The sequence below is a fragment of the Chelonia mydas genome, chromosome 2 (assembly GCF_015237465.2).
Source record: "Chelonia mydas isolate rCheMyd1 chromosome 2, rCheMyd1.pri.v2, whole genome shotgun sequence".
NCBI classification, from domain to species: domain Eukaryota; kingdom Metazoa; phylum Chordata; order Testudines; family Cheloniidae; genus Chelonia; species Chelonia mydas.
Genome location: NC_057850.1, coordinates 131,974,681 through 131,989,845, shown reverse-complemented (window position 1 = coordinate 131,989,845; position 15,165 = coordinate 131,974,681). Strand labels below are relative to the sequence as shown.

Below are 15,165 nucleotides of genomic sequence, written 5' to 3'. Positions count from 1 at the left end.
CTCAGCTCTGCCACAGTTTTCCCAGACAATCTATTGCTATTAGAGATAGGCCCACACCAAAGAATTCTGATCCAGATCTGGATTTCAGTCCTTCTCCAAGAGATCTGGGGTGCTGTGGTTGTGGTCGGTGCCCATCTCTAATAGCTAATATAGTGATAACATTACACAGCACACAAATCGAGCCCCACCGCAAATATGTAATCTCCACCCCCTAGGTAAGTCCAATCAGTTGACTGACTGCAGTAGGAGGGGGGTAGTGCAGATAGCTGTCCGCTCTCCAGCTGTGCTGGCCTCTCTCTCTCTCTCCATGAGGGGAAAAGAGGTGGTTTCAAGGTCTTCCTGAGCTCACACAGAGTGATATGTCATCAGTCCCACAGCTGAGGGGGCTGAGCAGCAAAATCTCCATCCAAATTCCAGCCCCACCCCACCCCCCGAGTTTGCGTGTGACTAGATCCAGGGTTTGGGTGTGACTGAGATCTGTGGCTCCTTTTCACAAAGTTTCTTTCAAATCTCTCTTTTTCCTTCTTGCTTAGCTCTTGTGCAGTTTTCCTTCTCTGACCTTCTCATGGGGAGCCTTTCCTGCCGTTTTGACATTTGGTAACTGACTTGGCTAAAGACTTTTAAAATTATTTTAAAATAATGTAATAATGATCTTCTCACTGCTCAATAAAATGACAAATTGACAGGGCACTGGAATGGCAGCCAGGTGACCTGGGTTGTATTTTCCTTTCTGCAGCTGACCTGCTGGCCTACAAACCAGTCATGTTGCCTTTGTTTCTCTCCAGCCTTTGCCATGTCTGGTATGACTATTTAGATTCAAAGCATTTCAAAGCAGGGATTGTCTCTTTGTATTTCTTTGTACTTGTATTTCTTTGTATTTCTAAAGCACCAAGCACAATGGGGTTGGGGTCTCCAGGCTCTCTTGACACAATAATTATTATTAATAATTCAGATGGTAGTTGGCCATGGGGATGTCGTTTGGTGGCACTGCATCAATGTAACTGGTTGGCAGCAGTTCAAAGTGAAGTATCACTAGGGTGTCACTTTGGGGATGGTGCCGTGTTTCCTGTCCCTGTTCATAGGGCTCAGACTGGGAGAGGCTCTGACACAATCAGCACCAAGCTACAATAGAATGTTTTAGTTCTAATACTGGCATTTCTTTCCACTGCTCCCACAGTGCATAAAGCATCCATAATCCAATGAGAGAGAGAGAGAGAATATGACAGCCAGACCATCAGGAATGCCCAAGAGATCCTGGGATGCAGCTCAGATTCTGCCTCCTACCCCACACCTTGCTGAGAAGCAAAGATTGTGGTACATTTCTTATTTAGGTCCAACTTATGAACCCCTTACTTCCACAGCTGAGCAGTTACTTGCTGAAGTAGAACTACTGACTCCAGTGGGGCTGTGCTTGTGTGCAGGGCCATACCTTGGGTGGGGCCACCCAGGGCACAAAGCCACAGGAGCAGAAAAATGGGGGGGAAGGGGGCAGGTGGGATCACTTGCTTCCCCCCCCCAGATTTCTGCACACTCATAGTTTGAAATTCTCTGTGCTACATGGAAGGTGTGCCCTTCTATGCATTGCCTCTAGGGGGTGCAAATATACTTGCTCACCCTGCTTGATAAAATGCTTTGTTAAGGCTCTGCTGTGAGAAAGAGCTCACCTTGGAGAGTAATTTGTCCACAGTCTGGCTGTTTTTCCATTTGGGGAGAGACAGGTCTTGGGCATGTGTTTGTGCACATTTGTGCATAAAGGGCAGTATATGCCATTGTTACTCTGGCTGAGCAGTACCTGACTCCACAGGAACTGTATTGATATGAATAGCACTACTTGTGGAGTAAATTACTACTAAGGGTGAGGTATAAAAGGGGCCCATCACTCCAGCCACCTCAATTTTTTCTGCCATGACTCTATGTCCTTTGGCAAGTAGGATTCTGAGAAAGTAGAGAAAGGTGTGCATAGGTTAAGTCCATCTCGAGGAACTCCAGTTACAGGTAAGTAAGCTTCATTTCTTCTTTGAGTGTCCTCTACACATTCCCACTCATGGGACAGACTAACAAGTAGTACATCCTACCCAGGAAGGTTGGACACAGAGTCCTAACTGACTAAGGACTGAAAGAGTGCCTACAAAATTTAGCATCTGCTTTAGACTCTATGTGCTTAATAAAAGCATGACCTGAACTCCATGTAGCTTCTCTACAAAGCTCTCTGCTAGAGAAATGTGTTTAGTAAAAGCCACCACTCTGGTAGAGTACGCACTAACAGCTAACTCCTTCAGGAAGTGGGATTGCAGCTACTTTATGCACTTCTTTTATGTAGAGTCTTTCCCATTTAGACAGAGTTTGAACGCTAACAGCTTGACTGTGTGCCCCTCCAGGAGATTTATATAAGGTGACATTTCCCCGCATAAATGTTACAGGTATCTTGCCATCACTGTCTGATAATTTGCTCGCAAACCCAGAGTAGCAGACAAAAAGATTTTCCTTCCTTCCACATCCATTCTTTTACTTTCCTTATCAGTTGGCATGGAATGAGCTTGCTCTCCTTTATACCTTTAAATTGCAGCTTCAACAATGAACAAAATTGGGGAAAGGAGGGTGTGGAACATAGGCATACCTCCTGGGAAAACTGGTATACTTTATCAGTCTTTTTTGACATAGGTTGAACTGATGAAGCTGCAGCCCATACCATCTTTGCCAGCTCAGATAAACCATCTAAAAGATCAATTACAGGCTGTATAGATTCTTCTATGGTCACTGAAGGAATGTCCAGTGTCCTTGTCATTCTATTCACTAGCTCATAGAACAATACTGCACCTTCTGATGGCGATGAAGCTGAAGTCACCCCTAGACTTTCTTCTGGAGATGTTATTTCTCCAGAGTACTGATCCAGCTATTAAGGTTGGGTTGTTAATTCATCCCTATCTGATAAACTGTCCCAGACCTGAGTCATGTTGTTCGGATGATTGAAATCCTTCCAGGTTCCATGAAGAAAAATTTCCTCATATACATTGGATATCCTGGATAGTGCACTGGTGATGGCCATTGAGGCCATCACAGCCATGGTGGACCTTGCTAGTCCAGGCAAAAACCTATACTGCAGAGGAGGAGGTCTCTTGACGCTCCTGCCACTCTTTTTGGACAAGTCCTGGGAACACATGGCAAGAAGTGCTGGAACCATTGAAAATGCTGTGGGAAGAACAGCTTTCTTTTTGCTGCCAATGTATAGATCCCCAAAGACTTCAGGGTTGTCATTGAGTCCTTGGGTCTATGCAGACTGTCATCTGTTTTACTGGAAAACAGCAAAGGACCTTCAAATAGGAGGTCCTGAATAATTTGTTGCACATCTGGTGCTTGCAACCAAGATGACCACCACATTGTGAAGGCTGAGGCCATAGCTCGAATTGCAGAGTTCGCTACATTCAGGTTTGCCTGCAGTGTCATTCTGGCAACTAATTTGCCTTCCTCCACCATAGCAGAGAACTCCTGCTTTGTGTCATCAGGAAGCTTGTCTTTGAACTTCAGGATATTATCCCACAGGCTGAAATCCTATTGACCCAACAGGGCTTGCTGGTTGGCGATCCTGAGCAGTAAACTTCCTGTGGAATAAAGCTTCCTGCTAGACAAACCTAGCTTCTTCGCTTCCTTTCCTTGATATCCTTTTCACTCCTTTTCGTTGGTGGCTGTGACCACTAGAGAGCCTGGAGAAGGGTGGTTGTAAAAGTGCTCAAATCCCTGTGAAGAGATATAATATCTTTTCTCCACCCTTTTGGCTGCAGGAGGCAGGGGAAGCAGAGGTATGCCCTAAAACCTTGACAGGCTCCAGGTTGCCTTTTTAATAGGGAGAGCTACCCAAAAGAGTCCTGCTGAGACTAAAATGTCCACAATCCTGTGTGACCTTTCTTATCCAGCCAGAAGAGGTACATCTAGAGTTGCAGCCACTGTCCTCAACAAGTCTTGATGAGCTCTAAAAGCATAAGGAGGGGGAGAGTAAGATTCAGTGACTGCTACCTCATCAGTTGATGAAGAAGAGGAGGCTAAGGGGTGCCCAGGAGGTCCCTCCTCCAATTCCACTCCAGACGAGTACTTAGCACATGTCTCCTCTGCGCATTATCAATCCTGGTACCGGAGGAAAGAGGATGGTGACCTTCCTGTAGATGCTCCTGGCACCTGGTTGACATAGAGGTGCAGGAAAAGAGCAGAGATGTTCTGGACTGTGCTAGGAAGTCCCAAGGAGTCCAGAATGGCCATTGGTACTGAGGTGGGACCCAGTCCTGAGAAGGCCACTGACTCCTAAAATGCTGAGGCAGTGGATGGTATCATGGCAGAGAGGCACTTGGGACTTTTGGACAATCTCAGGTCAGGACACAATGGATCTGACTTCCAAGTCCAGTGAGGAGTCCATTTCCTCCAACCACTGGGGAGCTGAACCCATTGGTAGAGCCCTGCATGGGACCATTCTTTAATCCCACTCTCCCACTATTACAGCAGTGGGTCCAGGAGGTCCTGCAGGATCCCAGTCCTGCTGCAGGGCTCTACACTAGTCCCACGCAGGGCTCTACCTATCAGTACCAGGGGACGGGGATCTGAGTCTGGAGAAGGGGGTACCAGCAAAATCAAGACGCAACCCTATGCAGAGGTACGGCAAGAAGGGGCTGGTTCCAGGTGGTGCTCTGGCTCTGGAGTTGGGACCACAGGAGCATGTGGTTCCAGTGTCAGTATCAACTGAGGCTCTAGAATTTCAGGGGAAGCCAGTACCAACAAGTTAAGTAACTCCCTGTCTTCCTTGAATGCCTGGGTGTTAATGGCACCGGAAAGAGTTCTTGAACCTGTGATACTGAGAGATGTGTCAATGTTTTGGGAATTGGTCTCTGTGGACCCTTCCTGGGTACTGGAGTCAACAATCCCTCCTGGCTTGGAGATTGCTCCTGGAGGTGTAACTTTTTAGGGCACCCCATGAGTCTTTGGTGCCTTCCTCTTGGAAGGTCCTGGTATGGAGTCGTTAGGAGATTTACACAGTCTCTTCTTAGGATTGGTGTAATAATCTTAAGTATCTTTCTGATGACTCTGTAAGAACTGGAAGAGCATTCCTAACTCTCGTGTGCTCAGTACCCATTTGGTGAGGCAGCCCTGGCAGTCCTGTTCTTTTTCGAATGTGGTTTGAACTGCTTACACTTGTCACATTGGTCACTCACCTGCATCTCTCCCAGACATTTAAGGCAGCTGGGATGAGGCCTATTCACTGGCCTAGAGCTGTTACATGAAATACAGGCCTTGAAGCCAGAAAAATGGAGCATCATTCCAGCACCGATTCCAATTCCAAACTTGGCTCTGGTAACCACACACTAAAAAGATTTTAAATTTATACCGATAACTAACTATTCACAGAACTACTATACAAGACTAAAACTAACACTGAGTGTGCTATATACACTAAGGGAGGGAAGATAGGAAGAAATTAAGATTGCAGCTCCAACAAGTAACTGAGGTTGGGTCGGGGGCAGTGCAGCTCTTTCTGTGTGCAGTGGTGCGATGCACCAGGGGGCACTCATGCTCCCCTGATGGGTACTGACAACTATGCACGAGGCACACACAAACCTACAGGGGAATGGACATGTGCAATCCTTCAAAGAAGATTGGAAAATAATCTCTCTCTTTCCTTCTTCATAGATTCATAGATATTTAGGTCAGAAGGGACCATTATGATCATCTAGTCTGACCTCCTGCACAACGCAGGCCACAGAATTTCACCCACCACTCCTACAAAAAAACCTCACACCTATATCTGTGCTATTGAAGTCCTCAAATTGTAGTTTAAAGACCTCAAGGAGCAGAGAATCCTCCAGCAAGTGACCCGTGCCCCATGCTACAGAGGAAGGCGAAAAACCTCCAGGGCCTCTTCCAATCTGCCCTGGAGGAAAATTCCTTCCCAACCCCAAATATGGCGATCAGCTAAACCCTGAGCATATGGGCAAGATTCATCAGCCAGATACTACAGAAAATTCTTTCCCAGGTAACTTGGATCTTACCCCATCTAAAACCCATCACAGGCCATTGGGCCTATTTACCATGAATATTTAATTACCAAAACCATGTTATCCCATCATACCATCTCCTCCATAAACTTATCGAGTTTAATCTTAAAGCAAGATAGATCTTTTGCCCCCACTACTTCCCCCACTTACTTATCTCTTGGGCAGTTTTCCTTCTCTGATCTTCTCATGATAATCCTTCGGTGCCCTTTTCATACTTGTACAGTGACTTGGCTAAAGATTTTTGTAAATTTTAAAATAATGTAATAATGGCCCATGTGGTCTTTTCTCACTCTGCTGAGTAAAATAGCCAATTGAAGGGCCCTGGAATGGCAATCAGGCGACCTGGGTTGTATTTTCCTCTCTGCCTCTGACCTGCTGTCTCCATCGACAAGTCACTTTGTCTCTGCTTCTCTCCATCATTTTGTCATGCTTGTTTTGACTGTCTAGACTTGAAGCTCTTCAAGGCACGGACTGTCTCTTACTCTGTATTTCTATAGCAACTAGCACAGTGGGATCCCCAGTGGGATTGGGGTATCCAGGCACTCTCTTAACACAATAATTATTGCTATTATTTCAGATGGTAGCTGAGCATGTACTAGGGAAGGAGTTTAGAGCAAATGCATCTTTTAGCCGGTCAGCAGCAGTTCAAAGGGAAGGTATGAGTGGAGTGCCACATTAGAGATTTTAGCTCTAATAATGACATTTCTTTCCATAGGTCCCACAGTGCATAAAGCATCCACGCTCCATACACAGAAAGAGAGAGAGGTGGGGAGAGAAATAAAGAGGATGAAAGACAGAGAGAAGGAGAATGACTATCAAGGAAGACCAGGAGATGCCATGAGAATCAGAGTTGGTCTTGCACCTGACAGTGCAAAGAAGCAGAGATTGAAGTTCTTATTTAAGGCCAGACTGTGAACCCTAGTCCCACTCAGATAGAACCACTGTCTTCAGTGGAACTGCTGATAAGAGCGAGCTCACCATGGTAAGCAACTTCTCCAGAGTCTGGCCCTTTGTTTATTTGGGGAGGGCCAGGTCTTGGGCATTTGTACACATTTGCTATTTTCCATAAAGGTCCCCATGTGCCACCCTTATTCAGGCTGTGTAGTGCCTTACTCCACAGCAGCTGCTATTGAAATGAATGGTACGACTTGTGGAGTAAGGTACTACTCAAGGTGAGTAAGAGTGGCACAATTAATCGCTTCCACACCATGGAAAGAAAATGAACCTGTGTTTTGCTCCCATAATGTGAACACTCTATGTAGCTGAGATCAGAACAATCTAATCTCATGCTTCAGGGCTTCAACTGATCTGCACAGGGGCAAGGAAGAAAATTTTTCTTCCCTAGTTCAAAACTGGCCTGATGAATTATGGGGATTTTTTTCAACTCCCTCTGAAACACCAGATATCATCTGCAGCTGGAAGTAGGACACCAGGCTAGGTGGCACCAATGGTCTGATGCAGTTCAACAAATCCTGTGGCCCTAGCTGCTTAGCTGTGCCACTCTTGCTCTCATGCTCAGGGTTAAACCAATCACCAGATTTAGAGTTAGGAAGGAATTTTCCTCCAGATCAGACTGGCCAAGACCTTGGCTTTACACCTTCCTCTTAAACACTGAACAGGAGTCATCAGCTAGGATCATTTTGGCCTGTCTGACCCCAGTTTCCTGCCATTGCAGAGGCTTCAGACACTGGTGTCACCTCCATCCTTTCTGGTTTCCATCTGTGGCTGACAACAATTTAGTGTCCTGAAAACTCCCCATTTTACAACAAAATTGGTTCATAACTGACTTACTAACTGGGATTTTTGTAAAAAAAAAATTTGTTTGGAAAGATTCCAAAGCAAGTTGTGTTTGTGTCTATAGTCAGGGTGTGCATATGATGAAAAAACCTTTTTCAGATGCTAGAACAACAGACTTTGCAGCCAGAGCTAAGATGTCATATTATTTCAAGGGCAGTCCCCACAGGGAACTAGTGAAACTTCCTCGGAACTAGGGGAACAAATTGTAAATAAGCAGGGTAAATGGATAGAGTGAGTGCATGCTGAGACGATGGGAAAATGAGGGTTCAACCCTACTAAGTAACAGTGATTTCCTTAAGTAGGAAATCGATGGAGACTTAGCTCTCTCCCCTTTATTCACCTGCCAGGAGACTGGCCACAAAGTGGGAGCATACGACACCCTCTAATGTGATGCTGATTGCTTTCTTTCCATTGCTAGTGGGAGATCTCTAAGAGACATTCTGCTTCCTAGGAGAATGTCCACCATTGCTTCCCTTCTCATGCAGCACCACACCACCACTAACTTTGGGCCTGGCTATTACAGTATCTTATTAGCAAGCAGACTGATATCAAGATAAACACTTGATTATGAACAGAAACTATACACACAAATGAGGTAACCAACTTCCTACTTTTCTGTGTACCTAGAACCTGTCACTGGCCTGGGCTACTTTGTTTCTGGCTCAGCAGGAAGTGTCATCAGAGATCAAAAACTGCATCTAGAGTGTACAGGAAATGTGGCATCTTTACACTTCTTGGAAGACTTACTCCATGGCATGACTGTAATCCACATTCTGTCCTATAATCTGTTAGCCGCAAAAATCAGAAGAAAAGCAGGGAAAAATCGAAGTCATAGCCATGTGATTTAATTCAAGATGTTGAAGGACCTCGCGGTTCTACCACACCCTGCCTCAGGAAAGGAGCAGTAAAGGTGGGTCCTTCAGGTCTGCCTAGAAGGACTGCAAGAAAACAGCCAGTCAGCACAGCAGGCTCAGTTAAAAGGAGGCACTGAGCATGTCATTTTCTGGCTGGGACCAGAAGGGCTAAGACAGAGGGACTCTCCAGACAAGGAGGCCTGGGAGAGACTGTGCAAACAGGGAACAGACAGACCCAAGGACCGTAACCCTAAGGTAATGGATGACAGTGATGGAACAGAGTGGGAAGCAGCTAAGGGAATGCAGCAGCAGCTACTATTAAAGAAAGCAGCATGTGACTGCTATTTGTAAGGGCTGTGGATGCGCTTTGGGTTCCCCCACTGGAAGGGTGGCCAAAGCCCTGAGAAGGGGACAAGCTTCATTTGGAGGCCCAAGCACAGGGCTGGAATTTAAAGGCCTTATGGATGGGGCTGAAGACCCTGCAGAGGTCCAAGCATTTGCTGGACATTTGTTACTCTGGCAAGGGTTCATCCATTTGAGACTGTGTGACAGCCTGAGGGCCACTCACTGAAGAACCACCTCAACCCACCTGACAAGGGCAACAGTTGACAGGGGGCTCTGTGAGCAAAGAGAGAGTGCACACCCAGCTGACAGGAGCTGCTCACTGCAGGAGAGGTGAGTGCACCCTGTCATAGAGTCCAAGTGTTTTTTCATATTAAAAATGTGAGAATTCAGGTGTTGATTGTTTTTAGCTGATTTCTCAGTGTTTTCTCCAGGCCCATTGAGGGAAAATTGAGGCCCGATACATCATGTTCAAAGGGGCCCCATCCCATCCCATCTCACTTTATTTACACAGAGGCTACATACATGTTGGGTCCCCTTGAGCTTGGGGCCCGGGTACAGTTGCCTCCTTTTGTCAGCCCTGGTCCTCTCCAGAGTGCGAGATTAATTCTTCCTTATAAACATTATTGTATTTCCTTTTTATGTAGAATCTACGCTATATTTCTTATAAAACAGTAACAATCATATTTTATGAAAGCTGTCTGAAAAGATTGCTTGATATAAGGCAAACAATAAAGATTGAATGTGCTAGAGATGAATGACTCACTTTCTCTCTGGAAATCATTATGACATTTAAAACTTTCCCCAACTCCAAAAGCAAATTTACATCTATATTGGAATGTAATGACTGAAGCCATAGGTCTGACAGCTGCAAAGGAATTATTAAAATGGTGTTTCTATTAGAAACTTTATCTTCAGTTATCTTTAAAGTGTCTCTTGTGTTTTTAGGCTGAGAGAATGGTGTAGCACAGCTGAATGCGTCAGACACACTAATGATATGTGAAGAGACTCTTAAAGATATGCTATGAAGCATTAGTTTAATGCATTAAAATATATTTCTTAAAACATATTGTGACAAAGTTCCGACCTTGTCTCAGTGGGTCCCACGCTTCTAGGCGGATTACGCTAGCCTCAGAGGCTCACTGTGACCCTCCACATAGCCCTTCTCTCTCTAGAGGCAAGGGTCACAGTCTACTGAGACATTTTTATCATAAGCCAGCAAGGGAGGTGAGGCAAAGCTATCCTCCCTCGCACAGTCTCTGTTATCTCCCAGTCTCAGTGATTAGTTGGGGAGGGGAGGAGGGAGACCGAGCCCGCCCTCTACTCTGGGATCCAGCCCAGGGACCCTGATAGCTGCAGCTCTGGGTAGCTTTTTGGAAACAGGACGAGTATAATTCCCTGGGCCACTTCCCCACAGCAGCCCCCACTTCCTCAATATCGACATCACCCTTACCTCAGGGCCTCCTTTCTTGTGCCTGATAAGGTTTGTACTGCTCCATTTCTCCAGCAGGGTGGCTCCCTTCTACAGCTCCTGACACACAACCCCCCACCTGACTAACTGGGAGGCTTTTAACTAGTTTCAGCCAGCCCCTGATTGGCTTCAGGTGTCCCAATCAACCTAGCTGTCTCCACTGCTTTCTGGAAGGATCTTAATTGGCCCTAGGTGTCTTGATTAACCTGGAGCAACTGCCATTTGATTACCATGGTAACAGGGATTTGTTTAGCCTGGGGCTAACATACCTGTTTCTCACTACTTTCCTATAGCCATCTGGCCTTGCCCCGTCACAATATGTTAGATGCATTTTTTACTCCTATTCTATGTTTGTGAGGTAAAATAAGATGATGATATACATGGAAAAGTTTAATTTGATAACCAGCCCAAGTTATTAGATTTATGGCACACCGATTCAACATATTAGGACATATTGTACTTTAAAAGACAGAACTAAACTGATGCAAAAAATATTAATAAAATAGCAGTGAACATCAAGTCAATTATTTTCTTTCCATAGGAAGATCCCAGTTGCAACTGAGTTCCATGCTATAAAGCAATTGCTGAAGAACTAGAAACAGATTCCTCTGTAATGATGAGGGATTCAACGGTACCACATAAGCTCAGTCCAAGCAATTTCGGGACTTCCATGGAACTGTTATGGATATATCTGGAGCATAATTAGGCTGGAAACCACAGCTAAAGTGCTTCCTATCTATTCCCAGGGCAGCTGGAATTATGTTACTGTATTTGATTTATGCATCCAAACAAGCCACCGTAGACAATATGGAAATCCAAGAGGCAGATCTGTGAAAGGATTAATTTAACAACGTATGTTACTTGTATTAAAGTTAAATTGAGTTATATGTAAATTTACAAGGAAAAGAGGAGAAAAATCCTACTGCAGGGTATACACTACAGAGCAGGCCTCATCTTTCTTCCATTTGTTCTTATTTTAGAGAGTAGAAATTTGGGGATTGTTGCCTGTGGGAATCTTTCGGTAGTGTATTTCCTAAGTCCAGGAGAAGCCACGGTGCTTGCTGCAGACCACTGGTCTCCAATATGGACCATGAGAAAGGGCTTCTAAGTGCAATTTATAATTATCTGGTGTTAGGAAAGAAGCACTTCAGTTTCCCCTAGAGAGTGGGAAAAGTCCTACATATTAGTTGGCTTTAGGTGGTTTGTTAGTGGTAGCCCAATACTTTCCTGACCAGAAAAAGAAAAGTTAAAAAAAAAGAGAGTTCATTGGGGGGAATTGTATTCCCATCCTCACCTGTGGTCATGAACTTTGGGTAATGACCGAAAGGATGAGATCACAGGTACAAACAGCAGAAATGAGGTTTCTCTGCAGGGTGGGCTGGGCTTACTCTCTTACATAGGGTGAGGGGCTCGGCTATTCAGGAGAGCCTCGGCGTGAAGCCACTACTCCTCTGGATCGAGAAGAGCCAGCTGAGGTGGTTTGGGCAGCTGATAAGGATGCCCCCGGGCATGTCCCTTTGGGAGGAAACCCTGGGGCCAACCCAGGACACACTGAAGGGATTATCTCTTCCAGTTGGCCTAGGAACGCTGGGGAATCCCTTGAGGAGGAGCTGGAACTTGTTGCAGAAGAAAAGGAGGTCTGGTCCTCCCTACCCTTTCTGCTACTACTGTGACTCTCGCCAGGAAAAATGGCATAAAGAAAGAAGAAGAAAACATACATTGAGGTAGAAGGGGATGACTGGCTAAAACCAATTAGAGCTGGAACCAAGTGTCCGTAAAGCTTGCTTTAATTTTGAAAAAACTCTGTTTAGGAGCTTAATCCAGGTCAGGACTCAGTACGGGTTAGATTTCAGCTCAGAGATTTCAGTCAGATGCCTTCTTGGCTTTAGGGAGGAATTTTATAAAAGGAAGACTATTTCATATGTGTTGCTGCTGAGACTGTATAAGTGAAAATTCACTTTTTATAGGCTCTTAAATCCATTACTTTGATATTTGTAATGGACTCCTGACTGCTTTCACCCCTACCTCTCTCTTTTGAGTCTATAATCCATATGAGTCTATAATCCACATTTCACATATTATAGCTGTAGGGTCATAATTTAATTTTAAAATGCACTTCTAATGTACTTTACACTGCTTGGCAGAATACAGTGATCTGTGGTGGTCTTGTCCTATGGTGTCAGGAGCTCTTGAAAAAACTCCTGCTACTAACTGCTGTTGGTGAAAGTAGCAAAGTACTTTCTGTAGTGCTAGTAGCAAAGCTGATGCTTTTAAATTAGCAGAATCTGATTCCTTTCTGACTGAACGAGAGTGCAAGCATATGGATCATTGCAAAGGGCACTCCATCATCTTCCACCAGATCCCATCAATAGGTTGTCTAAATAACTTGCGAACACCAAAACTGTCGTAAGAGATCAGACTACTGGTCCATCTAGTCCAGCGTCCTGTTTCCAACAGTGCATAGTATCAGGTGATTCAGAGGATAGACCATTAATTATCTAATAAACTGCCCATCGTGACTTCTAAGAAGCTTCTGGATAAAAATGTGGTGGTGCTGCATCTTCACTGAACTCTGTCCTTCTGCAGTCTAATAATTCAAACAGGAATTATGACTTATTCAGCACCACTCAATGTTTTCCCTAAGGGCTTATTGCATTTATGTTTTTCTCCTCAGAGCACGGTCAGTCAGGGCTTCAATGGACCTTGAATGGAGCCTTGCATAACATTACCACTATGATGTCCATTAACATTGTGTGGTTTTTTTTAAAAGGCTAAAGAAAAAGTTCTCACATCTTATACTTTAGAGCAATGAAGAACATGAAATTCATGTGAAATATGAAAAAATAAAAATATGAAAAAACAATTTAAATAAATATCAATAAAAACTTACTTTATCAATGATAGACTAGTGAGCTGGCTAGATATAACAGTGATAGGTGTCTGAGGAACATCTAAAACAGATTGGACAAAATTAAGAAATTATTTACTTCTGACTGCTGTTTTGTTTTGCTAGCATGAAAAATTGGTTGTGGTTAAGGCACAGGACTGGGATCCAGGGGATCTGGGCTCTACTCCCAGCTCTACCATAGGCTTCCTATGTGACCCTGGACAAATCCATTAATCCCTGTGTAGCTCAGTACCTCCGCTGTAAATGGGGATAACAATAGCAACCTCTCTCCTCCATATAACCCACCTCTTATTGCACTCTCCCCTCCCTTATCAATAATATTCTGGTCCTCTATCCCATGCCCTATTTCCCTGTGCTATGATTTAGTTTACTTGTTCTAATTAGATAGGAAACTCTGACTGGAAACTCTTCAGGAAAGGGAATTTACGTTATGTGTGTATAAATCGTTGTGTAAAGCAATGGTGCTATATAAATGTTTCATCATCACAAATCTCACTGTTGCAAAGACTTTAATGACATTGGGTTTAAAGTTTCCTTTAACTAGTAATTTTCATTACTCCTAATTGTACCATTTGTTCCATCCTAAATAAATCCCAATTCTTTTTTTACGCTTACACCATTCAAATATTTGTAAATGGTTAGCTTGTTATCTCTTAGCCTTGGCTGCCTGAGTTTTCAATTTTTCCTTCTAAGTCAATCCATCCAACATCCTAATCATTTTTATTCCTGTTTTCTGATAATGCGGTGCCCAGAACTTAAACAGAATTTAGAATATCACATGCTCTTAATATTGTATGTCCTGAAAAATGAAAAGCTTGTATGGAAAGCATAACTAAACTTCTTGGGTCTGCAAATCTCCTGAGTATAGGCTCTTTCACAAGATCACCTATATATAGGCCAAAAATACAAGAACAGCTTTCCTCATGGAATATTGGTTTTTAAGGCCGCAAAGATTTTGTTTGACCCTCTGAAAGGGTTGGTATAAGTTTCAGTGGGACATTTTTATTTTATCTAGGCCATTTTGCCTATCTAAAAACCAAACTTGCCTTTCATCACTAGAGGATGTTCAAATGAGATGAAAGGAGAATGCAGAATATATTGTATATCCTGAAGCATACAAGGTTTCCATTATATTGGTTGGAGATCATGGATTTGATTCTCCATTGCCCTGTACAGGTGTAGTCACTTACACCTATCAAATGCTACCATGCCCTTTGAACACCAATTTTGTATTTACTGAGTTTATTTCACCACTATGGCACTCCAGTTTTACGCCAATGTAATTCTAATGAAATCAGTGGTTGTATCTCAGGTCCACTAGGCACAGGTGAAAATTATTACATAAAGCATGAGGCAATGGAGACTTGTTCTTCATATATCCATAGAGCACAGAATGGGTTTGCTAGGAATATATCACTAGATGCTTTAATAAAACTCTGTGCATGTGTGCAATGCAGAGCTGTGATTATATTGGGCCTGATTTACCACTGTGTTTCTGCAGTTTTATGCAGCTATAACTCCATTGGTTTCAAATAAATTATATTGGTGTAAAACCTGATGACTCAAGCTCTAAACTTTGTATGATGGATATATCTTATTCAGCGATGCAGTGAAAACAGCCATAATACAGTGCACGGTACAAAAGTTGGCCTTTTAAATGTGATTTCATAACAAACTTGTTTTAAGTATATATAAATTTCAGAAACTATATCATGTTCAATAGAATCTTCTCTCTTTCCCATTTAATTTCTATTCTGG

The 15,165-nt window shown here is 43.7% G+C and overlaps 1 long non-coding RNA gene across 1 annotated transcript; it reads left to right on the top strand.

Annotated features, from left to right (window-relative positions):
- The first annotated feature begins 1,040 nt into the window (after positions 1-1,040).
- LOC122464584 lies at positions 1,041-12,305 on the top strand. The gene is made up of 4 exons (XR_006288762.1): positions 1,041-1,314; positions 6,751-7,017; positions 8,460-9,361; positions 11,041-12,305. It is a non-coding gene; the product is annotated as an uncharacterized LOC122464584 (long non-coding RNA).
- The last annotated feature ends 2,860 nt before the right edge of the window (positions 12,306-15,165 follow it).